This window comes from Triturus cristatus, chromosome 4_1 (assembly GCF_964204655.1).
Source record: "Triturus cristatus chromosome 4_1, aTriCri1.1, whole genome shotgun sequence".
NCBI lineage: Eukaryota > Metazoa > Chordata > Amphibia > Caudata > Salamandridae > Triturus > Triturus cristatus.
This window is the reverse complement of record NC_140585.1, coordinates 276,924,437-276,951,494: the sequence shown is the minus strand read 5'-3', so window position 1 is coordinate 276,951,494 and position 27,058 is coordinate 276,924,437. Positions and strand designations below refer to the sequence as shown.

The 27,058-nt window shown below is 42.4% G+C and overlaps 1 protein-coding gene across 3 annotated transcripts in view; it reads left to right on the top strand.

Moving 5' to 3' along the window:
- Positions 1–20,998: 20,998 nt before the first annotated feature.
- Positions 20,999–27,058, top strand: part of SVOPL (SVOP like) — a 321,589-nt gene continuing 315,529 nt past the window's right edge. For 2 of the 3 annotated variants that reach the window (XM_085652034.1, XM_085652032.1), the window contains exon 1: positions 20,999–21,228. The gene's annotated coding sequence lies outside the window, so the exon portion shown is untranslated. The remainder of the gene's footprint in view (positions 21,229–27,058) is intronic. The other variant, XM_085652033.1, reaches the window with a different exon arrangement.

Here is a 27,058-nt window from a genome sequence, read left to right as displayed (position 1 = left end):
GGCAAATTACCTCCTACAGATTTACAAAGAGGTTTAAAAGGAAGAGTTGTCTATTTGCCATTAGATTTGAAAAAAATATTGAAACAATTGATGCAGATAGTTTGGAAACTGAACCATTAGTTATTCTGGTTAATGGTGTACCTACAAAGAATAAGAAAATTTGGCAGGAGCTGGTGGATGTACGAAAAGTACAAAGAGCAAATTTATATTTGAAAAGAAATAATAAATGGTATGAAACAGTTTATATGGAAGAAGATGAAGAAGATTTACTTGCAGACACAGAAATACCAACTGGGCAAATTGAAAAAGTGGATAAGTCAAAAGAAGAAGAAATTTATGAACATTTCAGCATACATCCTCTTCATTCTAAAGAAGTTATGGGAAACACTATTGATCTCTTTCAGATGAAAAAAGCAAAAGGAACTCCCGTGAGTGTATGGGAGGAGAGCTTGGAAGCTCGTTGTTTTCCCCAGCTGTTTCCTACAGGAAAAGGTGGACGATATGATGAACGTCCAGTACAGATTCCTGCTTCTGTGTATCAGACTACAAGATTATATGCAGAAGATCCAAGATTTCGTCAAAGTATTCCTTATTTGTTCCATCTTTTATTTGAAAGTGACTTATCAGCACTATCTTATGCAGTAAATCACATTTTGAAAACTGGAGTACATCTACATAATGTGTCTGCAAAGGATTTTATTAACAAAGTGCAACAGCGAGATGATCATTTGGAATCTCAATTGATTAATCTAATGGCTTGTCAGTGTGGGACTAATGAATTGGTACCGACGCCATGGAGAATTGAAATGTATGTTACGGAATTTAGGAACTCCTACATGGTTCCTTACCCTAAGCTGTGCAGAGTACGCTTGGCATGATTTACTGGATTTTCTTCGAGAGGCAAATTCAAATATTGAAAACATCCAAATACAAGACAGCAGGAGAATTGTGCTCATTGGATCCGGTTAATGTTTGCAGATATTTCAATCATAGATTTGAGGCTATGATGTCCTTCATCTGCAATAAAAAAAATCCACCTCTTGGAGAAGTTGTGGATTTCTTTTGGAGAAAAGAGTACCAAGCAAGAGGTGCTCCTCATATTCATATGCTGTTGTGGATCAAGGATGCCCCAAAATTTGGAACAGATTCTGATGATGCAGTTTTATCTTTCATTGAAGGATATGCAACATGTGCTATACCTAAAAGCACAGAAGAAAAAAAATTAAAAGAGCAAGTTTTACGTTTCCAAAGTCATCGGTGTGGAAAATACTGTCGACGAAAGTACAAGAGTAAATATAAATTCTACACAAAATGTCGATTTGGATTTCCACGACCTGTTCTTTCAAAAGGAATAGTAAACAGTTTTATGTCAGCTGTGTGACATACTATTACAAGAAAATCACCTAAGAATACCTACAACCTAAGAAGAAAAGAAGAGTCAAAATATATAAATGACTACAACCCAGTCATTTTATCCATGTGGAATGCTAACATGGATATTCAGTATGTAGCTGACAATTCTATTGCTGTTGCTCGGTATGTCACATCTTACATCACGAAATCTGAGAAAACGGAATTGAAAGAAATGTGGGAAGAGATTTCTCACAAGAAGACTCAGTAAAAAGCTATACAGTTTCAGTTTAAAGATGTTATCGCATCGAGAAATTGGCTCTTACGAATGCTCAGATAGGTTATCATCTGCAAGTCTGTACTCCAAATCCAGAAGAATAATTTGGGTAAGTTTAGGCCTTGCAGGAATGCGAAATCGGGTACTGAAATCTATTCGAGAAATTGAATATTTAGCAGAATACGAACCTGAAAGTACAGACATTTTAAGAACAAACATGTTGGACACATATTACCCAAAGAGAAGTCATCATCTTGAGAACATGTGTCTCTATGAAGTGCTGCAGAACTACATTTATAAACGGAATGCCACAGAAGACATCAACAATGGAAAATATAAAGTCATTGGTGAAGAAGGATGTTTGGTAAAACAAACAAAAGGAAGTTTGATTAATCACAGGAAGCTGAGTTGCGACACTACTGACAAGAAGGAATTTTACCACTTAGCACTTTTACAGTTGTTTAAACCATGGCGCTCAGAGGATGAATTACTTGGAGATTTCCAGAGCTATGAAGATTCCTTTAATGCATGCAAAGATACCATTGAATGCAGTACTTTCACAACTTATGTACAAATGTTAAATGAAGAAATTGAACAAGAAGCAACAATTGCAGCTGAAGTAGCTAGAGACAGTTCTCAAGACAGTCAAAGCTCTGGGACGTCAAGATCCCCTAGGACAACCAATCGTAGAAAATGAAGCTGCAATAGCCATGACTGAAGTGGAAACAGCTATGCATCAAGCTCAGGAAGATTTAATAAACTTACCAAATTTGGAACAGCAGCTGAATGATGAACAACAACAAATTTATGAGGAAGTCACAAAACAAATTGATCATGGATTACTACATGAAAATAAAGAGTGCTCATGCACATCATTTGAACCAATCAGAATGTATGTGAGTGGACAAGCAGGAACTGGAAAACGTTTCTTGATTAAAGTAATTAGAAGCTACCTACAGAAAAAAACTGATTCAACTTTGTCTTGTGTTGTTACTGCTCCAACTGGGTTAGCAGCATATAACATAAAAGGAATTACCCTCCATCGTTTGCTAATGTTACCAGTAGAGCATGAGAACAAAATACAATACCATAAGCTAACAGGAGAAGCATGTTTTGAAGTTTCAAGAGTATTGAAAAAAATGAAACTTCTCATTATTGATGAGGTAAGCATGGTATCAAACTTAATGCTTGCCTTTGTGCATTTAAGAATGCAGCAAATTCTAAAGACAAACTATGACGTGCTATTTGGAGGAAAACATGTTAATTTTTGGGGATCTACTGCAGCTCACTCCAGTTAAAGGACAACCAGTATTTCATACTCTTACACATGAAGACACGAAAAAGTTGTTAGGAAGTATAGGTAATGTGAATATTTGGACATACTTTGAGTACAAAGAACTCATTACCAATATGCGGCAAGCAAATGATGATGATTATGCAAGTATTCTCAAAGACATCAGAATCGGACTACTCACAGAACGTGGCAGAAAAGCTTTACAGAGTCGATTGCTATGTAATTTGTTTCCAACAGAACAAATAGTTCCAGAGAAAATATACAAGAAAATTGCTGGAAAAAATACTGTAATCTGCTTAATGCCAACACTACATGAATGCTCTATATTCAATCAAGAACTTTTGAAATTCGAAAATGAAGAGATTGTAAAACTGGAAGCTGTGGATAAAATACAACATGAAGGAATAACTATTATATTGACAAGCAAATTGACAACTAAATTGGATTCTCTAGAGAAAAACATCTCGAAAACAGCTGGTTTAGAAAAGAATCTTTATGTATGTATGAACTGTCGAGTAATTTTAAGACGTAATTTGGATGTAGAAAAAGGTTTAGTGAATGGAGCTATGGGTAAAGTTGTGGGTTTTGTTAATTACCAGAAAAAAGTTGGAATTGAATTTTTAAAAATAAAATGTGATCAGATTGAAGAGGTTAAAAACATTAGTCGTTGTTCAGTTCGTTTCTTGCTTGTGAAAGACTTATATGTACGTAGGAAGCAGTTTCCGTTTTCTCTAGCATATGCTGTAACTATTCACAAATCACAAGGATTAACTGTAGATAGTGCTTTTGTAAACATTGGATCTACTGTGTTTAAAGAAGGTATGGCATATGTTGCTTTTGTCACGCGTGAAAAAAATATCTGGTTTATTCATGATAGACTTTGATGAGTCAAAAGTTAGTGCTGATGCAAACTGTGTAAAGGAATATAATAGATTAAGAAGAAGCTATGCTCCTCATTTAGGTCAGTATCCTGTGTTTGAAAAACGTGTTGTTTGTCAGAAAAGGAGAATTGAGAATATCTGTAATGAGGATGTACAGAAGAGAAAACAAAAAGAGAGTGATGTGATTCCAAGCAAAAAGAAAAAGGACAATGTTGAAGAGGTTGTTGGTTGTCATTTTGAAAATAGCTCTGGTGTCAACTGCTACGCTAATGTAGTGCTGAATGTTGTATTTTATCTTGAAAGTTTGCAAGAGCAGATAATACTAAATCATGAAAAAAGATTCTGTTCTCTGCTGAGTTTTCTTTATGAGAAGCTGAGTAATGATAAAACTAAAATAGAAAGTGCTTCTGATGTTAGAAATCTTTTAGATGTATGTTCAGGATGTACACAGTTTACTCAAAATATCCAGCAAGATGCACAGGAATTCTTAATGTATATGCTTATGGTACTGGAAGATGAAGGGGTAGAAATAGAAAATATGTTTGGTCTCTCATATAAATGGGAACATAGTTGTGAAAACTGTTTGAACACATGCAGCTCTAATGTTGATTCTGAAAGGTTCTTATATTTAACATTACCAGAGAGTAAATCAGTGACTTTTACTAAATTAGTTAAAGATGCAAATCACAACATGGAATGTTCTCAATGTAAATCAGACATGTTATCAACGTTATTTTTAAAGAAATATGGACAGTATGTAATTTTAATGATGCAACGTTGTAGAGCTGATGGATCAAAATTGGACACTTTAATAAAGAAGTTTACAGGACATCAATTGTCAATATCAGGAAAAACTTTTGTTGCAATTGCAATCATTTTCCATGATGGACCTTCTATAACTTCTGGTCATTACACAGTTTATCTAAAATGTGAAAGAGGCTGGACACTGTGTAATGATTCTAAATTGATTTTCAAGCAACGTTTGCCTGCAGAATTACCAAATTCCTACTTAATTTTTCTAAAACCAAAATTTTAGATACAAATTGCAGTATCGGAAGAAACCATTATTTCGATTTTATAGGATTAACATTGGATATTTCACCAAAAAAGAATTTTAAAATTACCATTTGGCTTCATGGGAAGGTAAAATTTCTATTGTGGACTTCTTTGACAGATATTATTTTGGTGTATGAGCTTAAGCAACAAGATTTACAGACGTTATTTATTGCAAATAGTTATTGTTCTTAGATGATATTTTTCATATATATGTTACATTTCTATCAAGGTATGTTTTACTGAGAAGAGATTCAGGGCTTTTTTTAAACAATCGTTCAGATTGATAATTTTTTTGCCCGCTGTTAAGTGATGAATGCAATTGATTTCACAATTTGCAGTGAAATTCAATATATTCTGAAAACAGCAAAAAAAGGGCAAAACATTACTTTGTCAAATATGAAAATATGTGTACTGTATTCTAAAATGTATTCTTAAATATTAATACTTTTTTTCTTTTTTTTCAGACCGAGAAAGAAAATGTAGGAAATGTAATCCTTTTTTCTAGCAATTAAAAAAAAACATTTATTTATAATTAAGTTATTTTGTTGGTCAGGTAAGTTTGAAATATCTGTATTTCTCACCCCTTCACTTTCATGCTCCCTTTTCTTCAGTTCTCCTCACTGTGCTTTTCTCATTCCCCTTCTCTCTGTCTTCTTCCTTTACTGCTCTTTCGTAACTCCCATACTCCTTCTATACTACTCCCCTAGGTTTACTGCCTCCATCACTACTTTTTCAACCATGTATCTCTCCCTGTCTCCATGTGTCTCAGTCATTCTAACTGCCTTACTCCTTCTCAGTTCCTTGCTCTCTGTCTCTATTTCTGTCTCTCTCCCTTTGTCTGTCTTACCCTTAGTTTCCTTAACATCTCTGGAGCAGATTAACAAGGCCTCTGCGCCACCACTACGTCACTTTTCATAATGTACTGGTGGCGCAGGGAGCTCCTTCATATTTACAAGGAGAGGAAAAGCCACCCTGCGTGACTTTTCCTCTCCACATAAATACAGCCACTTCACACGCAGCACTGTGTGTTGAAGGGGCGTTCCATGGGTGTTGTTGTGGGTGTTCCCACGCAACACACAAAGAACTAGACACATCTCCTGGTTTACGAGAAATCGTAACTCTGGAGATGCGTGTGAATGCTACACCACCCTAGAGGTGGTGTTGCGAGGCAGAACGAGGAGAAATGTTTTTATTTCTCCTCGTTTTTTCCTCTTTTAGTGTGTCCTCCATTCTACAGCACACATTGAAAGAGGAAAAAGCCTCTTGTGATTGTTTTTGTGCAGGAAGGTGTCCCTTCCTGTACAAGAACAATCTCCCCACCACGCAGGCATCCTTGTACCATGGTGCAAGGGAGCCTGCGCCGGCGCATGGCTGCAGTTTGTACGCCTGCGCAGGGGAAGCATAGAGATGCGACAAAAAAAAATCGTAAAAAAAAAACAATTCATAAAAAAGTTTAAGTGTTTGGATGTTGGTTGGCTCTAAAAAGAGCCATTGTGTTAATTGAGTGTTTTTTGGTACCTATAAATAAGTATCGATGCAGAGTCTAAAGATGAAAAAGAAGATTCTGTTCCCTTCATCTGTGAAATGTACTCTTGCTCTTTGGATTAGAAACATTATGTGATGAACTTCTGACGTCTCTGCACACACAAGTGTTACATGATCTAATGCTATACTAGCAGGCAAAAGTCATGTTGGGGGTAGAAATCATTTAGAAAGGGTTAAAATATGCAAAAAAAAGAAATGTGTGTTTCCATTTAAAAAAAAAAAGTGGAGAACGTGAAAAGGGAGCAAGGTACAGAGTTCTTGACCCCCTACCTTTTGACAGGAGGTCCCTGAAGGACCATGAAGGGTGCAAAAAACTTTATTTTATTTAAAAAATCAAGGAGTGCGCGCACGGTATGCGCACGTCGGGGAAAAAAAATAATAAAAAATGATTAAAAAAAATAAATAAAAGTATTTAGATGTTAGGTAGCTCTAAAAAGAGCCGTTGTGTTAATTGAGGGACAGAGGAAGGAAAGAATGGCAAAAATTATAGGGTGTCGCACGTGTGCTGCTGTATCTTGATGTCTATTAGGGGAATGCTGGTCTCCGACAAAGCAAGAAGAGCATGACACGTATTGCACCTCATATGCACCCTCTCAAACAGAGGGTGTATGTCCAGAGGAGCTGAAGAAGGTGAAGCTGCCACCGCAGATAAAGTGCTCGGCTGAGCTGCCGATGATGTACTCGGCTGAGCTGCTGCGGATGTGCTCGGCTGAGCTGCTGGAGGGTTTTCTCTAGTAGCTCGAGCATAAGCCACAGGATGTACATCCCTAACGTGCCTGATCTTAGTGAAGATACTAAAAGAGTACTTCTTTTTAGGATCTCCTCTAGATAAGACACGACCACAAAGAGTGCAGGTGACTTTGGGAGCATTCACCTTCTTCTGCCCCACTGGAAATGTGAAATATTGCCAGATAAAATAATCTTTCTGTTTCCTCTGTCTCTGTCTCACAAGAGTCTCCTGCTCACTCCCAGAAGATGACTGCTGCTCTGCCATTGTATCACAAAAACAGTTCAGCTCCTTCTCCCAGGCAATCAGAAGAAATAATGAGGGGAGTGGGTGTGGTGTTGGAAGTTTCTGGAACTGAAACTACTATAAACCAATGAAAAGTGTTGTTTCTTGATCACATGACTTACCGTGCGCGCACCGTACGCTTACGGTGCACGCACGGTACAAGTACGCATGCGCGTATGTAAGACGCGTGCATGCGCGTACGGAGCATGCGCGTACGACGCACGCGCGCATGCGCGTACGGAGAACGCGCGCATGCGCAAAAAGAACACGCACGCATGCGCGTAAGGAGCACGCGCGTATGCATGACGAACGAAGTACGCATGCGCACGTAAATCACGTATGCATGCGCACGCGGAGCATGTACGCATGCAAGCCACGTGCGCGCACTGTACGCGTACCGTACGCGTACGGTACGCGAACGGTGCGCGCACGGTAAAAACCCTTTAAAAAAAATTATTAGAGATTTATAGAAGATATTAACTATGCTGTTCAACTATATCTCAAATTTTTAAAAAAAAGCTGAGCCATTCCATATTGCAGGATACAGTAAATCTATAATTATATACATAGGTAGCATATTGTAAAATAAATAAACAAAAAATATAATAAAAGAATGAAAAATTAGCATTTAAAAAACCTTGCAAATTCACTAAAAAAACCATAGGTTTCACACACGTTATAGTTAGGAATTAGCATTTAAAAAACCTTGCAAATTCACTGAAAAAACCATAGGTTTCACACACGTTATAGTTAGGAATTAGCATTTAAAAAACCTTGCAAATTCACTTAAAAAACCATAGGTTTCACACATGTTATAGTTAGCTGGACATTTCGCTCGTAAAAAACCAATGAAATTCCCCCGTTATAGTTAATTCAGCTAACTATAACTCGTGCGCCCGCAATCCACTGCTGATGACGTCACATATTACATCACTCATGACATGGTCAGTGACATCACTCATGACATCACTGATGACATCTCAAATGACATCACTGATGATATCACTGATGACATCATCCATTGAGTATGTGTTTCTGAACAATTTTAATATGTTTAATATATATAGGAAAAGGCCTGTTGAAGAATGAGTGGGTGTAGAAGTGTGTAAATGGATGATTTTCCTATGGTTTTTTCAGTGATTATATATATACACACACATACATATTACAGGTAGACTTGAAAATATAGCTATTCACTGGCTAGATAAACGCCCAAATAAATCCTGAACTTAGTACTTGTTTGGTGCAGTTGATTCATTGGTGCAACAACCCTTGTTTTTTCTTCTTCCTAATCCTACACTGTAATGTGATGCTTCTTATATTTAATAGCCATACATACACTAGGGGGAATCCCCATATGTCAGTCATCATCATTCTCCTTTTTCGATCTCGCTAGAGCCAGCGCATGCGCTGGTCTGGCGAGACATTTAGTAAGCGGGTTTTTCCAGTGCTACCAAAGGCTTTTGCCGGCCACCAGCTTGCTATTACGCACACAAGCGCGCGCGTCTCGCTCCGCCTCTTGACGCGATCACTTTCACTTTCGGCCAATGCTTGTTTAAACTTGCAGCGCCAGCGCGTGCTTGTTTTATTTAGGCACGGGGACTTTCAGTGATTTCTTTGATATGCCCAGAATAACAAGATGTTGAGCTGCGCCGAGATCTATATCGCTGTAGCCGCAGTTTCCACAATACAAACAGGAAGCTGCCATTTAGATCGTTAGCGCACGCTTGTTTTATTTAGGCACGGGGACTTTCAGTGATTTCTTTGACGCGATCACTTTCACTTTTGGCCAATGCTTGTTGTAACTGGGTTTGCAGTTGAGAGGACTTCACCATTCAGTTTCTTGTGCTGAAATGGCTATGTGTCTCCATGTTTTTTGGACTTTCCTTTGGGTTTCTTAGGGGAATAACGTGGGGGGAAGCTGATCTCATGCAGAGAGTCTATTATAGACTATTATTAGACAGAAAGCGTGAATGTGTTCTTTATATCTCATTTAGACCTACTTGAATGCACGCGGATGGTATCATTTTACAAACTGTTTCAAAAATGTTCTGCAGAATGAACGGGCTGGTTGGAGTGGGTGGAAGTCTGCTTTGTTTGCCCCAGTGAGCTATAAACAGGGAGGTTTCTAGGGAAAAACATAACCGTTGTAGGCCTTCGGCAACCCATCGGAAACAAGCCATCAAGAGAAAGCTGCCAGAAATTAAGCTAAGCAGGCCACGCATGGGAACTCGTTTCCTAAACAACTATTACTTGAATCTTCAAAGGGAGACATGCCAGAAAGCAGCGTTTCCCCCATCCTGGTTCTCAATCCATACACATTCAAAGAAAAAATATTCTGCTTATTTGCTTTTCGCACTTGATGATGGAACTTCCATCCATTTATAACTACGTGGTGGGGCCCAATCAGAAAAGGCTTGCAGCCATTTGAGAGAAACAGCAGGGCCAGTTTGTTTTCCCATGATCCCTTGCACTGGGGTCACTGATCCTGTCTGCCTGTTCAACAACTTGTCGCTCTCGTGCTCTGTAAATGCCTCCATGACCTCCTCGTTGTATCTTTCGTTCATGGAAGGCATGTTCAAGCTGTTTAGCCTCCCCACGAATAACTTTTGGTAGTTTCATGGGAGTTGATCGCGTCCCCTCCCTCTGCTCCCCCTGTTGCTTTCTAGTAGTTATTTCATTAGTGCATGATTAATAAATCAAAGAGTTACTATTGGCTAGGCAGTCCCTCGAAAAATACTGTCAGTCATTCAATGCCATGGAATGTGGTGAAGTTGTGTTACCATTTCCACATTTCAATCAGAATTGCACAAGTATGCTTCAGTGCCACAGTACAAATCCAAAGTGATATGACATTCATTCAATAGAAAGAAAGTTATGGATGCACAGGGGTCTCAGTGGGTAATGGATCGTTGTGAAATTTTGGGACATATGAATTACGAAGCAGTGCAAAAAATATAGGTGAAGCAGAGGTGTAGCTACCAGGTGTAGCAGGTGCAGTGGCACCAGAGCCCTGAGTGACCTATTGAAGCCTGATTATTGTTGTGTTTTACTACCGCAACAACTGACAAAAGGGCCATTTTCCTTGTTCGCACCAGGACCCGTGGCAATACTGAGGTGAAGAGGTCCGAAGTTTGTCTGAGGAGTCTACTGCTGGCGAATGCTGAACACCGAGGCTGCCTAATCTTGATTTCACCTAATGCCTTTTTCTGCCACCACCCTACACTTCTATTCCTTTAATCTGACTCTTGTTGTATCCTGGTCATCCCTTATTTCTCCCGTTGTCGATGTTTATTTAAATTTCTCTTCCTCCTGTTGTCTTTCTCTCACTTGTTCTTGGCCAAAGTCTATTGATGAAAAATTAGCCTCAATCCCCAACAAGCATTGGCATAGCCAATAGGTCTTGCTTTTGGGACCTTATAAGTATTTAGTTAGGCAGTACAATATCCTTAGTGCAACAACATCAACTGTTGCATGGCTAAACACTTATAAGGTCCCAAAGGCGAGACCAATTGGCTATGCCAATGCTTGTTTATTAGGGTCCTTCAGTTGCATATAATGTTTTCTTGGTTATATATAGGGTGAGAAAAATGGTTATAACTTTTTTTATTGTAACTTTTCAAAATGCTGCACAACATTCACAATGCTCTACAACACAGCTTAAAGACATTAGCTCTGTCTACACACTTATAAGGTTCCAAAGGCGAGACCTATTGTCTATGCTAATGCTTGTTCTCTCTGCTCTCTTGGTTACTTGTGCTGATTTACTATGATGGTTAGCTAACCACTTCTTATTCTGTAACATCCTTCCTGGTATGATCTGTTTGTGTCATTGTTTTCCTGGTGCTAATTGGTTATTTTATGATGTTTGTTATCCAAAACGTACTTCCTGCTCTCTTGTAAAGGGCTCGAATGCCTTTAGGCCAAGGCAGCATTGTATAAAAACCACAAAATAAAATAAATAAAAATTATTTTACAATAAGCCTCCATCTTGGAAGCTGTATGTAGCGGTTCACACCATTCCACTAAAGCACCACACGCTCAAAAGGGCACAATGCATTTATAATTAGGCTGGCTGCAAACACGTAAATTCTCTCTTGATAAAGCAAGACAGAATAACTGGAACTGTTTTCTAATTGAAAGAACTGAGTTCACGCGCTAACTGATTACCGATGAATAATTACAAATAATTCGAACTCTATAAATTCATGAATAATACGCTCACAATCCGATGTTAACCCTGGGGCTTCTTGGCGCTGAGACTGATTAAGTGCAGCTAAGTGACAAAAGGGAGGAGTGTGCTAGTGGAAAAGACGGATCTTCAGAATTATATGGCAGGAGGTGTGATTTCTATAACTTTTTTTATTTGGTGGTTTTATAGAGCATAAACTAGGCCGGAGGGCATTGGAGTGCTTTACCTGATTATGTTACCCAAACCTGGATTTTTTTTGTTTTCTGCCATGGAGACATTAAGTGATTTTCCCAGAATCACAGGATATTGTTGTGACAATAGTGTTACTTGATTATTTTGTAATTTTTACACATGGCAGCACAGTCTGGGAAAAGATGCCACCTTATGCAACACCCAGTTATAGTAGTAAAGCAACTAAAAGACTAAAAGATGATCAGTCACCCTTTGTGAAGGACCTTAAACTGCACAGGCACACGTGTTACCATGTTTTTCGTGACTTTTTAACCATTTAACCTAGAAACATTTTTTCGTAAAAATCTGCAGATTATGCAAAAGATGATGGATTATATGGCAAATAAATAATTATGCGGAATCAGCACGGCCGCAGAGGAGCATCATTTCAGTGGCCCTGATTATAAGCGATTATCTGACGGAAGGGACGCTATTTTTTCTGTTTGCGTTTATTTGGAGGCAGATCTTCGGTATTCTGACAAACTAAAGGTAATCTGTGAAGATAATTCATGGTTCACACAGATGAAGGCAGCAGAGACCTTCTTGCAAACAAAGAAAAATAAAATGTGAATAACTTCGGTGGGGCATGTACTAGGACTACCCTGGGCTCCCTCTGAGATTGGCATGATGGTCCAGCTTTAGATATTGTGGCCATGGAGCAGAGATTGAGGCGCGTCTTTCCCAGCGTTTAATTTGTGAAAACATAAGTGCCAGGGCCCTCGTCAAGAGGCCACTGCAGCTTGCACCACCCATTGCCCCTGCCAGCGCTACTGGTGACAGTGCAAACACACCTACTGAGATCACACTCCTACAAGTGTGGCACTTCAGACTACTCCAGCCCCCCGAAGCTAGAAGAATGGCTTGGGTGGCAGATATCAGACATTTTTAATGTATTGAATTGATAAACAACTGTTGTTGTGATCATTTCTAAATAAAAAATCAGTGCCACCATGTGGTAGACTGGCATAAGTGCCTGTGCTGAGCACCGGAAACCACTGGCACAAATTAAGCACTGGTGGTTCCTAGTTGTGATGCGTCCCTACTTTGTTTCTCATGCCTCACCTCTTCCTTTGTTCCCATCACTCCTTTCCCTTACTAGAGATAGGCCACAGTGGCAATCCAAAGGGAGAACTCCTAGACAGTAAATATTGTATTCCTTTTATGTGCGGTATGTTCATCACTCTGTGGGGCATATTATCAAGAACGGCTTTAAAATTATTGCCGCTTTAGCGGGAGCAAACTGCAGCTAAAGCGGCGATAATGGGCTTGATAATATGCCCTTGAGAATTCTAATAGAAGCCCAGGTTCACACCAGAACATTGGCTTCTATTGGAATTCTCTGCGGCATATTATCAAGCCCATTATTGCCGCTTTAGCGGCAGTTTCCTACCGCTAAAGCGGCGATAATTTTAACGCCGTTCTTGATAATATGCCCCCACGTTTTTTAGCGTTACAACAAACAAATGATGGACGGAATGCTGACAATGCAGACATTCTCCCCCAGTCAAGAGATCTGGGTTAAATCCATCGTTCAGACATGGCTTGGCGGTTCGGGCTGGACTGTTCCCATGAGGCACAGGGTCAAGACTGATTTGCATATGGCCAGGTCTAAACTGGGGTGGTGGAGTGGGCAAAAGAACGATGGATTTAACCCAGATCTCTTGACTGGGGGAGAATGTCTGCATTGTCAGCATTCCGTCCATCATTTGTTTGTTGTAACGCCCACGTTTTTTAGAGCCTGTGGGTTAATTATACAGGATGTGGCTGCTATACAAATGATTTACTCCCAAAATCAATGTATTTTGTAATTGTTCTTAGTAAAATCATGTTCCCTGCTCCATAACAGGTGGAGATAGTGAAATACTGCCTTAAATCAATCACACTGTCCAGCCACCTGCGGTTGTGGCAGGTTCTTTATCAACTATTGCTGGTCATCCTGGGTACTAAAACTGGTTATGGGACATCCAGGGGCACTTAGCAGTGATGTGTCCAACTAGAAATGCTAGGGTATTAAGAACATACCCTCTTTGGAGATTTTTGCAAATGTAGTCACTTTTCATTGATGGTTTTGAGCGAATGCTCTTTACAAATTACAGTTTTGTCAGTAATGTTCATACATTTATAGGGAGCGAGCTGTAGAAACCCTTAATCTTCCTCTAAAGTGATCTTCTGATCTGATCAATGTTAAAGTATCAATATGCGTTAACTGGCAATTTGCCACTGGTGAGCCCGAATCAAATTCAAAGCTATCTTCAAATCATATACATTTTGGACTAATATTGTTGATCCAAAGTTCATTAAAAAGCACAATTTGCCACTTATTTAGTGTTAATGGTTCAATGTTATTTGAGATTCATTTGTCACCAGTTTCCTCGAATTTTTACTTTTTTTCCTTCACATTATTAGAAAGACTAACAAAATGTAGTAAGTACAGTATCTTATCCATCACTTCAGTAATATACATTTCTGTGTCACAGTCAAAGCATGATCACTGCACTTAACAGGCCACAAAAATCATACAGACCTGCAGCGTGCATTCACAGAGCATTTCCAGTGTATGTGCACGGTATCTCCGGCAAACATTGCTGACAAATCAAAATAACAATAGCAACCTGCAAAAAGGATGAATCAGTTATTACTGTCCGTAGGAGGCATTGGGTGGTCATCCAAGCTGTCATGCTGAAGCGGTGCACGATAACATCGCCGTGACGCCCATATATCCCTGGGTCTGGATGTAACATGCAACATAGTGGCATACAGATCCGCATTGGTTTTTGCAGCTCACCACATAGCAAACTCAGCCCTCTGTAGGAAAGTAGGATCTTTCAGGCATAGTTGCCCTCACTTTATGCCTGGTGTCAGTGTGTTGGACTGTAGTTCACTGGGGTTCTGCTAACCAGGCCCCCAGTGCCAGAGCTCTATCCTCCAAATTGACTGGGAAGCACCTTTGTACACCGCAAAATTGGTATACTAATGTACCCCTGTCAGTCCCTAGTATATGGTACTGAGTTACCCAGGGCATTGGGACACCAGGGGTCTCTCATGGGCTGCAGCATGTATTATACCACCCATGGGACCCCATGCAAACTGTGTCTGCAGAGCTGCTATCACAGTCTGCACTAAATGGTGCCTGCACCTTTCACTTTGGATATAAGGTATTCCTTATATTCCGGTCACTACACTTATGACCTATAAGTCACCCCTAAGGTAGGCCTTACAGCCCAGAGGCAGGATGCATAGCTCTAAGTGTGGGGGTACCCTTGCATGAGCAGAGGTACCCCTACACACCCCAGACTCCATTCTCTGGGCTTTGTAAGTGCAGATAAGCAATGTTAAGGTATGTAGTGGACACTGGCAACTCGAGATGTCCAACTACATAATGGCTTCTCCTAACCTGGTCATGTTTAGTATAAAACCTGTTGGATTCATTCAACTACACTGATTTCAGTGCTAGTTCCATGATACCATGTACTGGGGGGGCTCCTTAGAGGACCCCCAATACCTACCTGTGTGGCCTTGCAGGGTCTGCCTGCCAGCTCATGCAGCTGCCGACCCCAGACACTGTTCTGTCCACCTGTTGATGAGCTCAACTCGGGCAGAGGAACGCAGAACAAAGGAATCCTGAAGAGAGGTGTGACCACTTCTCCTTTAGAATTAGGTAGGGTGGGAGTGCTTGTGAGTGCCTCCAGACTGCATTGAAGGGCACATCTGGTGCACACCTTGCATAAGCCAGTTTCCACCAGTACAGGAGCCCTTTGCTTCCGCTCTGGTGTGAAACTACACAAAGGACAGGGGAGTGTCCAATCCCCCAGTCCACCTCCTCTACTGGGAGGTGTGCAGAGCTCCTCCAGATGACCGCTTCATTCTGGCATCTTGAATCTTGGCCCCTGCGAGCATCTGACTGGTTAGGTCCACAGAGTAGCATCCCTGACCCCCCTGATAGGTAAGTCACTGCAGAAGATGTCCTTCCCCCTATAAGCGTTACTTAAGGGCTCCCCTGAGGGTGAGTCATTAGATTCGTCCAGACTACATCTTGAAAAAATGACTGGCTGTCATCTTAAGATTGTCTAAATACTCTTCTGCTGTTGGAACTTGGAACTCTACTGCTGGATTGAGCCAGGAACCAAGACAAGACTGCTCCTGGTAGGATGACTCCTACTGCAACTTTGTCTCCGTGCTCTTCCAAGTTTCTGCAAACTCCGTGGACGTGAATTCCCTGAGTCTTCCGTGACTCTACGTGCATCTAAACAAGTAGGAATCTTCCTTGGAGTGAAAGAGTCACTTCCCTGCATCCACAGGCACCTCAACATCAACGACTGGTTTGCTGATCCTGCTGCCCCAACGACACCTCCTGGCTCTGCAACACAAGTGGTAGTTTGTTGGCTCGCCAGAAGCCTGACCAGTCTTCCCTGCAACTTGGGAGACGGAAATCCCTCTCCAGCTGATTAGAACTGCATCCTTGTGCACCGCATCTGTTTGCCATTGCCAAGGCTTGTCAACTCTCCTGACTAAAGATCTTCGAGCTCCAAGAAGCCCCAGCCTCAGGCATCACACAGCTCCAAGAGTGTCATCCTCCCTGCATCTCCTGCGAAGTGGCCTCCTTGCAACTCCCTGTGCCTGCTGCCAGAGGGCCCTCTTGGGGTCTCCATCGATTCCTGCTGGCTCTCCTGCATGCGGAGAGCTGTCCCTGACTTACCCTTGCTCGGTTAGTCCCACAGACCTTGCTGGTCTACAACCAAACATTGTTCCGTGCAACATGTCTGTTGCATTTGCCAAGGTGGTCCTGCCAGCCACTGACCTCCTGCAATTCGCCAACCAACGGGGGACAGCTTGTGGGCGGCTCCTGCACTCCTGAATCATCGCCTGGGCTCCACAGCTGCCTCATCAAGTCATCCGTGCTACAGCAAGTACCGCCGACAGGGAGTGGCATTTTGCTCCTGTTCCTCCTGGACACCTCCGGGTGGTTTAGACTCTGTCTCCTCTGCTTTCAGGTACTTCCCATCCAGAATCCACATTTGGGCTCCACCAACCTGGTCCACGAGATGCCAATCTTGTTTTATAGCTGTGCTTAAGCATGGAGTGGAGCAAAGAGGAGTGAGAATGTAATTTGCATATTCTTAAACCTACCATCTTTGAGTGGGTGACTCTTCATTGTGGAGTGGTTAGGGTCTGGTAGCACTTTGCAGTAGAGGTGTCATCTATTGAGTAACAGCCTGATCTGTGCTGCCTTTTTGTGTCTTGAATCTTTCATGTCTTTGCTGGTTGTAAAGGAAGGAAGAGGAAGTTGGGGAAGGTGGGGAAGCTCTGGTGCTTCATTTGGCCTCCCAGCCCAGCAGAGTCAAGAATGCTTGATTTTTCCTAGATTAACTCAAGTCGATTGCATGAGCCACAGAACACAGTTAGTGCTGAGGCAGGGAGAGAGATTCTCATTGCACCTCTTGTGATCTCCAGTTTCTTTGGTCCTGTGGGTAAAACTCTTTGTATATGGAGTGCCCCCCATTATCTGAGTCCGTCTGAAAGGACTCTGAGCTCATCTGCACATAGACCACAAGTGAGATACTGTGGCTGAAGCTCTGACTAGAGGCCCGGATCACTGCACCCCTTTCCAGGTGTTCATCTGCTGTCTCCTAAGAATATTCCATCTCTTTTGGCAGCCTTGTAAGATTTTTTTATGAACGACAAGTGATATATTTTTTATTTTTCTCTTTGTCGTTACAGGTTGTGTTCTCCGAAACCCCTCCCTTGTTCAGCAGCAGGGTAAGAATGCACAAAGATTTCAGAGCTTCTTTTTCTCTGTTTGTCATTATTGGTTCTATTTCCAAATATGCAGAGGTTATTACATAAAGACTTGGGCAACAATGACTATCTCCCCAGAATTTCTTGGATAAGCGGGGAATATAATCATAGTGGAGATTATTTCCACTAATGTGATGTAATAAGTGGGATAAGATTGAACAAAACCAAAATATCCATGTATTGGACCTCCATAAATGATGATATTGGTTATCATAGATTATTTATGATTATAACACAGATTTTTGTTCTTGCTTAGATATTATTGTTTCATCTTCTAGAATGAGTAATATGTTGTCATTTCAAGATGGTGGCAATTTCTATAGATGCCCGCAATCATTATGGAGTGTTACGAATTATCGCAATGCAGTGGGTGGATGAGAAAATCCCATTTACATTTTTAGATTTGTCCTGGAAAGTAAAAAAGAGATCATCTAAACACATTGTCATAGAAACGGGTCTCCAACTTTAACGCGGGTCTCATCCAGGTAGCGGCTGATATACCCAAGATGGCGGATGATCATACTTCTCGAGACAGCACCAGAAAATATCTGGATGAACCTGGGCAGATGGCAAGTGGATGTTTCACAGTTCCCTTCAAGAGAGTTTCAAACTATTATATCTATTATTGGAAGGCTACTTATGTTTATGTTTTAGGTTTTGTAACGTGCATGGCTGCCCAAGGGCCTCCCCACGCTGGTTACTTACATATGCTATTATCTTATAATTATGTTTTCAGAATTGACATTATAACATCGAGAAATACGTTTTATCATTTTTAATGATATAAGTAGAATATAAAAGCATTCTGTTGAATAAATTCATGTGTTTTAAATTAAATTTGTGTTAAAATGTATTACAACCCCTTAAGAAAAAGTTAAAAATGGTCCAAAATGTTTGTTTTTCGTTACAGATTGTGTGATTTAAGGTTAACAGTCTGACGAATGTATAACATGAAATGCATTGGCGATTGTACCTTATTGAAGAGTTCTATTGCTATGTAATGGGTTCAAGTTATGTTTCAACATTCATTGATGCGACACATATTTATAAAAGTTAAGGAACCCAATGTGGGACAATGAACTCAGTCAGATTGTGCTGTGGACTGACTTCTTAGCACTGACCAGGATTGAGTGACCTCCAGTGATGGAGGTCTTGAGTTTTCAGGATGAGGAAATCGATTCACGATTGATTATAAATTGTACATAATTATTGTAGCTCTGAATACGATACAAGATAGCTTTTTGCTAATGTTCCACATTGTAGTGGTTCACTTACCAACAATCTCTGCTGACATGCTCTACCTCGCTCCCATCGGTACCAGCCTGGCCACAGCGGTAGATGGATCATTCTGACTGGCCTCGTTTATCGCAGCTGAACGTTCGCAGTCGACTTCCATTGTGGCATCAGCAGGCTCTATCCACTTCTTTGGGGCCACACCAGTGGTTACAACATACGATACAGTACATTACAATCTTTAGACATGATCTGGATTACTAATCCAGTCCTGAACCTCGCGGGGGTTACTGTCACTAGGACCTTATTGGGGGTGTGCCTCAATAGTCCTCCTCCCCCCCCCCAGGAGGCCTGATGTTCTCGTCTTGATCCCTCCTGAACATCCTGCAGGCCTGCGTCACGTCCACCTTCTAGTACCAGGTTGGTTGGCACTCAATGCAAAGGTTAATATTCCAACGAGGACACAGCCTAGCACTCCATATGTCCACCCTCTTGCTCTACACTCCCAAACACTGCTCAGTGTACAAGCCCACCACCTTCTAACCTGCAACTGCCCCGCTCCGCACGACCTCAAGTTTGAGGCCCCTTGTTCTTCCAGCTGCCCGAAGCCGGCCCAATTGCTTTCTCATTGGAACACAGATGCAGTCAATCCCGGTTTAAAATCAAAAGGTTTCTTAGATCACCACAAACTCCAGCTCACCCAAACCGACCAATCGTACATCACCCGCTCCGTCAGGGAGCTTCAAAGTAAGCTGAATAAATGCGCAATCTGGTGGGTGCTGGAACAATGCTCTCTCGTGCTTTGTCCAAATCTTCTCTCATACCACCACCTCCTATCCTAAGTATTGTATACAGCATTTCGTGCAGACATGGTCGGGCACATTCAATACAAGTAAAATGTGCTTTTTCTTCAATTCTACATTCACACATTCTTCCACTGTTTACCTATTCGCGAATCTGCCCATAGAGCCATATGTTAATTTGTTCACTCAGTGGCCGGCTCGCCGCTTCATATAGACATTCACTCAATACCCAATCGGTAGACTCACACCCTCTTTAACCATCCATTCACAAAGATCATCTTTCCCACCCTCATCTACGGCACCACACATTCACTTCATCATTGGAGCCTTTGAATGCCCTCGGTTAATGTGATGTTAAACCTGGTCGGTTCTGCGCGTCACGGGTTCGAGGCCCCGCAGGGGCTGCCATCCTTCTGAAGCTGATCATATGAGTAGAATTGAGTCCGCTAAAAGAATGGCGTATCGCTTTAGCACTAAGAGACAATGTAGTGTGGCGAGTGCAGATTAAATGAATAGTTAATTTGAGTTAACTTTGTATTTCTAAAGTTAGATACATATTTATTAACGTTTAAGCAAAATTGAGTGAGTAATAAATCAATTTCCAATACTAAATAGTACGTCGTTCAACTAGAAAAAATAGATGACGTCACGGACAAAGAACATTTAAAACAAAATATAAATAAAAGATGATACAGCATTTAAGTTCTTACACAGAAGAAGAATAAAAACGTTTTATATAGAATAAATGAACACTACTTAAAAACTAAACCCACCATGAAAGTGGGAGCTAAATATCATCCACAAAAAAATACTAATTGGATTTTTTATTTTTTGTAAAAGGCATATTAGAGATGAAAAGAAGGACGGGAAAGAGTCCGTCTGAATGGCACTGCCAACAGCTGAAAACTACAAAAAACCAGACTAGCCTCGTTCCTGAATGTGGTAATAAAACATGCTATAATTGAGGCGCAGTGCGCCCCTTCGATCCCTGGACCCCGGTGTCACTGCACCTGTTGCACTGTGGATAGCTACACCCTGGCAGAGGCTTCCGAGCCCTGTTTCACGCTTCAGGATGTGACGGGTAAACACATGAATTGCTGTGTCTACTCACACACAGGAGCGGAGCTGGAAGTCTGGACAGAGGCACGCCAGTGGCACACAGGTCTTGAGCACATTGCCCTGGTTTTAAGAGGGCACCTCCCATGGAATGCAGTCGGTCGGCCTGGGGAACAGGTCTTGCCCTTTTAAGCAGAGTCGGTGAAGGAAGCAGGGTGGCTGCGGGGCGGGCCCAGGTAATTCCACCTGTTGTCTGGGCTTCTCTGGAGACCGTTTATAAATACATACCTCGATGGCCGGCAGAGACTGCAGAGAGGGAAGGAGGTTCGTGGAGGAGGCTGGCTGCGGCAGGCGCAACTCCGTGAGATCTGCAGGGGGCGCCTCCTGACACAGGGACCCAGGAGTGCAATACCCCAGAGTGATGCGCCTGCCTGTGGGAAGCAATCACTCCCTGGGCTCAGCATCAACGGGGACTCCAGGCACGCAACTGGCACTGGAAGTGGTAAGAGAACCGGCAGCTGTGGCGCTGAACACGACACGTTGACTGAGGGAGGGGTGAGCAGGTCTGGTGGTTCGTTTGCTGCCGAAGGCCCATTGGTGATCTGAGTCTTAATCTCGGCTTCCCTACTTCCTCGTGATGTGTGATTCTGAGCGAATAACTTAATGTTGTCATACACGGCATGATCATGCGCTAAGACAGTGTCACCGGTTCCGCAAGAGGTTATTTGCCTATTTTTATATTTACACTTGCCGTTGGTTGACATTCATAATTTATAGAAATTATTTTTATGTTATCCACACGCCATTGTAGAAAAATCCCGCAACAAAGCACAACATAAGGTAGCTCGTCACTGACATCTGACCTTGTGCAGGTACTCGCATTGTATAGATTCAGATTCCAGGATCATTCAGTTAATGGCCTCTCTGCTGACTGTACTGAAAAGCATGTCCGTTTTTGTCATTTGTGATAGTAACGCAGTGACACAGTGGGCTGAGACCCACGCTTCATTTCTGGTACACTTTTGGCATCTAACTGTTGTGACAGCTTAGGGGTGAAAGGTTATTTAGCCGTCTGCCAAACTGTCGAGCCATATAGTCCCCCAGCCTCTCTTTATCTTCACCCTCTCCCTTCCTTAAGAGAACACCCCCTCTCTTCATTAACTGCCCCCTATTAAATATTCGCTTCTGTTTCGTATGCTCCATGGGCGCTGCTGACACCTGGGGTGATCTGATTCACGAATACGAAGACCAGAGCAACACTCATCCTTCTGAGGTTGATAGGTACTTACATACATATATAATGTATGTATATAATATATATACATACATATCTATATATTGAATTATGTTAAATTGGATATCAGTCACATTTGTTATGGAGTTCTATGAAAAGAAATATTAAGTCACGCCGACTTTTGCTCTACGTGTTATATTAGCGTAAACAATGTATTTCCACCAGTTGCACCAGTGGAACGCGATGCATGTCAATAGAGCCTCTCAGCAAAGTAGCTCTACCGTGTGCGCTATTCAGACTAATAAAGGCAGGGCTTTAAGTGCGATGAAAAAACTGAGGGGTCTCTCAAAGGGGCGTGGCCAATGTAGTTAGGGGCGTGGCTTTAAAACACGTAAACTAAAAATCTGTGTTTAGCACTAGTGTGCCGCCCGACTTGTATTTTGCTGTTTCTGTCATTGCATCCAGAATATGATACAACAAGTAACATCATACCTACAATAAGTCAGGACTATTGGCTTTGCCAATGGTTGTTAATTGCATAATATAAATAAGCAGGAACTATGGCTTGAATATTATTGAAAAGGCTTCCACTTAAAGCTCTTGTGACACCACGACAATATTGCTGCTCCAGAGTTTAAAAAAGAGAAGGGAAATCCAGAGAAAACTGACTCTCTTTAAAGGATTTCCCTTCCCCAACAACGCCCACCTGGCATGACGTCACGCCGTAACTTCTACACTAGTGAGCAGTGCAGTCACTGCAGTCTGGAAAAAAATGGCCCGCCTGTGCCAGGGCACAAAAGAGAGCCCGATAGAGACCCGTGTCAAGGGCCCCCTTAAAAAACCTGCCGGCGCTCAGCCCCAGTGAGACCCGGCCCACTTAAAGCCCTGAATAAATGTACACATGGTAAATGCAACTGAGTTTGACCTTTCAAGAGGCGTCAATCAAATGCTGAGGCAAATAAATGTGCTGCATTGTGGTTGGCTGTTGAACAAGGAGGAGGAGTCAGACATTAACAATGCAATTCCTGTAGTAACGAGCACAGCTGTTAGAGCCGGTTTCACGGGGCCTGCCCAGCCCTCCACACTCCCTTGTCCTGCTTACGTTCCCTGCAATCTCATTGGGCGGGGAGCCCTGCAGCAGGATCTCACAATCAGCGCATCCCCATACATGCAGACAGGCAAGGCAGACTCACACAGATGAATGGGGTCCAACCAGAGGTCAATGTCTGCTGCATTGTATCTGCATAAATTGTTGTTTGACACCAGTGTGGACTACTTTGGAACTTTTCAATAGCCTGGCTAAAGAAGTTCTTTTTTCGCAAGACTTTTCCAATGAAAAACAAGAATTTGCAATGCAATAGGTCTCGCTTCTATGCGAGTTTAAGCTATTGGCATTGTAAGTGACAATGCCTTTTATTTATGTTTTAATGACGAAAACAAAAATAAAAGGCATTGTTATTTGCAATGTCAATAGCTCAAACTCGCATAAATGCGAGAACTATTGCATTGCATATGCTTGTTCCTCCAGGTATCTTTCTGAAATCTTCCTTCTGCATGCATGACTCAAACGTCATTGCATTTGTCTTCACTACTGTCTTTTCACTCTGTCCTTCTGCATGTATTTCCTTGTCACTTTCAACATGCCTCCTTTCCCTCTTCCCACACCTTTAAACATTAATTTTCTTTGGTGCCGTCACTATTTCAACAGCTGTCTTTATCCACTTCACAAACTTTAACATTAAATGGTAATTAAACCTGGCACACCCGTTACCATAACTTTGTGTTCCATGCCATGGATCACCCCCACAACCTCAACTCACCCATCCAGAGGCGACTCAGTTCGCATGAGTCAATAGAAACATGTTAAATATATAATATTGCACTAAGAAACATCTCGAAAAAAAAATCAAATACTCCTAGGGAACGGAAGACGAAGTAAACCTGAAATGTAAAAAGGGACTACATCACAGACATTGTGCTAGAGTTTGTTGAAGATTCGATCAGTGTTTTTTTGCCTATAAAGTTAGGCAGGTGAATATCTGTCCAGGTAGTGAGCAGTTTCATAGTCTGTTTTATATTGCAGATGGGTCTGAAACTTCGCGGGACTCGCCCTAGTAAAGCCCTGGTGTCGCACGATTTTTTTACATTCCCGACTGGCAGTCTATATCAGCACTCACAAGGGATGACTTTGCAGGATGGAAAGCTAAATCTAAATGATTTTTAACAGGGGCCCATTGCACCTGCGCGGTGAGTGCTACGGCTCTGCTGCCGACCCCACATTCACCCCCAAACCATTTCGAGATCTTACTGTCAAGCAAGTCTTCCAGCTCCTTGTCCTCTGCCCCTTTGCTACCCCTGCGAAGCCGGTGAGGCGTGGGGATTGAGCTGCTTCTACAGTGCTATGACGAGACCAAGCAGTTACTGCATGCAGCTCACGTAAGCGCGGCGCGCTTGGACAGGAGATGTGCACGCGTTTGGTGCGAGCAAGGGTTGTAATAACGCCGCAAGCCGTATACGTGCACATCGGCTGTCTGGGCCGAAGTGCAAACAGACGCCATGAGCGTGCACACCGCCTGTCCAAGGGGGAAAGTGCAGAAAACCCCTCCAACTGTCACCACTTCCCGCTCACCTGCCAGTGTACGCCGAGCGCGCCAAGAGGTCATCGGTGGTCGGGAAAGCCTTGAGCACTGTAGTGCACCACAGCTAGAGAATGAGATGCCAGCTTTGCCGCTTTCAGCTCGGCCCCCAGTTCACACCGAGCATGCCAAGAGGCACTCAGTGGGTCGGGAGAGACTCGAGCCCCGGAGCAGGTGAAAGAGATGCCGGCATCCACCGCCAGACGGCCCGTTAACGCAAAAGTCAGGTAGGGGTTGTGAGCAAGGGGCAACAAGGCAACAAAGCTGGAAAGCGGCCAGTGCGGGTAGATTGGGCTAGGTTCCACCATATCGGGTGAGCCCCGAGGCCTGCCTAGGTCGAGTGCATCCCGGATGTGTTCTCCCTGCTTTCCCAATCCTGCAGAGCCTCCAGCCGTACACCGCTCATAGGAGAGAGGAGGACCAACCAGTGCCCTACAGCAACTGACCATGTGGAATTCAGTGTGCTTGTGCCCCTTCCTGGCTTGTTACCCGTCTGACATCGGTCAGCAAAGCCAGTTCGCTTGTGCTCGGTCTGCTGGCCCTTTCCCGATTGCCGGCGAAAGAAATAAAATAAAGGCGCAGATCACCAAACTCTTTTTTTCCAATATTTGATACTTTTAGTAAGCAGCGCAGCATGCCGTGCTGCTTATTAAAAGCATGAAATATTCAAAAATACAGTTTGCAGAGCTGATCAAAAAGCAAAAGTGAAACTAATAAATATAACACTTAATTAACAAGCCCTGTCTTGTCGAGTCTGCCTTAAGCTAAAGACATGCCGTGGACGTGCACATCTTCTGTCCAAGCAGGCACAGCCGTACACGGCCTGGCATGCGCGCACAGAATCACTCACCTGTTGGTCTCACCCAACTGCTTCAGCTGTATCTGGGTGAACTTTTCCGCAAGCCGGTCACTGCCCAGATAAAAGCATTTAACTTGGAGTTATCACGCGTGCGTACTGATAGACATTAAGCTGAGAGACGTCCCATACGTAACTTCTACAGAAAACTGTGCGGACGCATTGAGAAAGTGAAACTGCAGGAGCCTTAAAAATGCAAAGCCGTGCGCCCACGGAAGGGGGACAGGAGATGTGCACGCGTAGGGAGGATAGGAGTTGTGCACGCGTACGGAACACCGGAGATATGCGACCCGTACACGTGCAGATCTCTTGTCCTCCGTACGCGTGCACATCTCTTGTCCCCCTTCGAGCCCAAGTCGACAACAATAGATCTCGCTAGCGAGCAGCGCAAGCGCTGCGTCGCTAGGCGAGACCTAAAAATCGTAATAGCTACAGAAAATAAGAACTAAAATGGCATTTGTTATGGAGGTAGAAATGGGAGAAAAGGTACATCCTTGTTGGCTGAGTGTAGTCAGTCTGGCCCAGCTGCAGTATCGGTCTCTAGAGAGAGATGGATCTGAGGGGTTTGCAGATATCGCTTCCATTGAGGAATCTTTTGTAAGCAATTGACCATACACAGGCAGAGTCAGACATTTGCCTGGGGTCACATGAGAAAAAGGGCTTAAAAATTCTTCTGTCCAAGGACACAGTTCCATCTCAGGGCGAATGCTTGAAAGGTGGGGTCTGGTTTGCTAACAACATCTTGTAGACATTCGGAAAGCTTCCATGGGTATGCATTACGCCCATTGCTTACCAATGGCTTTGTGGTTTGTAACTTACATTTGCTTACTTTCTGTTTGCTGGTTCTGCTTGTTTTAGGCTTGAGTTCGTCCCTTCCATTGCTCAAATCTTGTTTACTGTATTCTTCCACCAGTACTTCATTTCTTTAAACAGGCCTTTAAATTATGTTCTTATCTTGTTCCACTTGATGTGCATTCAAAGACAGATGTAAAACTCTGTCTTCTGGGAGCTTGGTGCTGACTACTGGGGGTGTGCTCGAGAAAGGCTGCATTAGGTTATTTATTTATATAGCACACAACAAAATATACATGTAAGGAAATGTACTGTGCAGATATTTCAGAATATATCAGAATTGGAAAAGCATAAATTAAGCACATTTTTTGATAATTCCGAAGTGTGGTGTAAACAAATTTTTAAATATGATTTAAAAAAATCAGTACAGAAGGTGATGACATTTCCACACATTAGTGATTTTTCACTGTATAGTTTTATCAGTAAACTTGTATGTCTGTGCAAATGGAATGGTAATTTCAATTGAAGATGTGTTGTCTGGAATGGCAGTGTGCTACCACACCATGCATACTTAACTTTACCTCACTCTACTCTGCACCATTCCACACCACTCCACACTACGTCAGTCCACTCCATGCCACCCCACACTGCATCACTGCACTCTACTCTGCAGCAGTCCACTCTACGCCACTTCACTCTATGCCTCTCTACTCTACACCACTCTACTCTAGGCCAATGCACTCTACCCCACACTACTCCACTATGCGCCACTGCACTCTTTGTCACCGCACTCTACACAACTCCACTCTACGCC